Here is a 1,225-nt window from a genome sequence, read left to right as displayed (position 1 = left end):
AGGTAAATAGACCACATTTATAGACACTGGACAGCATTTATCTGTCACACACTTAGAGACTACTTACTTCATGATGAACAGTAAAAGAAAATTCTGAACAAAGTTATGTTGCGGTTTAAGATGCAATGCCTCTATTCCTCCAATAATCAGTCTTAATACTTTAGTTTTAACTTATGTCATTACTGAGCAAGTTTACCAAAGTGCCACAGGCAGAATTCTAGAGTTGGTTGAGGTTTGAGTAGCTATAGATTGTGTCATGAAATTTTGTGTAAGTTTGGATTCACCACAGTTCTATAAAATTGATTTGGAGGAGATTGAAAATATTTCTTTCTGCCTTAGCAGCTAAAAGTGCTTGGTTGTGCTCGCTTCGGCAGCACATATACTAAAATTGGAACGATACAGAGAAGATTAGCATGGCCCCTGCGCAAGGATGACACGCAAATTCGTGAAGCGTTCCATATTTTTTCAAATAAATAAATAAAAATTTTAAAAAAATAAAATAAAATAAAAGTGCTTGGTTGCAAAGCCAGATGGCCTGAGTTTGATTCCCCAGTACCCATACAAAGCTTGCATTTGGAGATTGCTTGCAGTGGCAAGTGACCCCAGCATGCCCATTTCCTCTCTTCTCCATGAGATTTGTCTCCATTTTTCATTAGATCAGAACAGTTCAGTCCAGTTCCTCTATTTTTCTTGTATGTTAGATATAGCTGAATTAATTCAGGAAGTGACTTACAGATTGGGTGGACATCTTATTTAGCTTTTAAAAGAGCTAAATCTCCTCATAAGAAAAAAAATATAATAAAATATTGAATAAAGTTATCCCAATTCTGATGAGCTTTACAGATTGTAAAGTTTTTCATGTCTTCATATTTAGCCAAAAAGTGTTACTACATAATATAGATTTGTTGTTTATTTTGAATTCTGTTAGCAGATCTTTTGTTCATTGTTTACTCTCTGTAGTCTCATGTGCCTTAAATATGTGAACTCTAGTCTTTGATACTATCAGACTTTTCCAGATATCAGAATAATGTAATTTGATTTACCCAAAGTCTATGATGTATAGCTGTCCATAAGCAAAACTGTTCAGCTGAACTAATCAGTAGTAATAGAATATAAAAGAAAATGAAAACTTTTAGATCTTATGATTTATTTGCTTAACATTAATTTGGCCAGTAAGATCACTGAAAAACCTTGAAAATTGCCTAAAGTTTTTCTTAATGAGTTT

General features: G+C 33.2%; 1 non-coding gene across 1 annotated transcript; it reads left to right on the top strand.

The window, feature by feature from the left end:
* The first annotated feature begins 358 nt into the window (after positions 1-358).
* LOC123453798 lies at positions 359-465 on the top strand. The gene has a single exon (XR_006632976.1). It is a non-coding gene; the product is annotated as a U6 spliceosomal RNA (small nuclear RNA).
* The last annotated feature ends 760 nt before the right edge of the window (positions 466-1,225 follow it).

The sequence above is a fragment of the Jaculus jaculus genome, chromosome 12 (assembly GCF_020740685.1).
Source record: "Jaculus jaculus isolate mJacJac1 chromosome 12, mJacJac1.mat.Y.cur, whole genome shotgun sequence".
Classification (NCBI taxonomy): domain Eukaryota; kingdom Metazoa; phylum Chordata; class Mammalia; order Rodentia; family Dipodidae; genus Jaculus; species Jaculus jaculus.
Note: the sequence above shows the minus strand (reverse complement) of the source record. Positions and strands in the feature narration are given on the sequence as shown.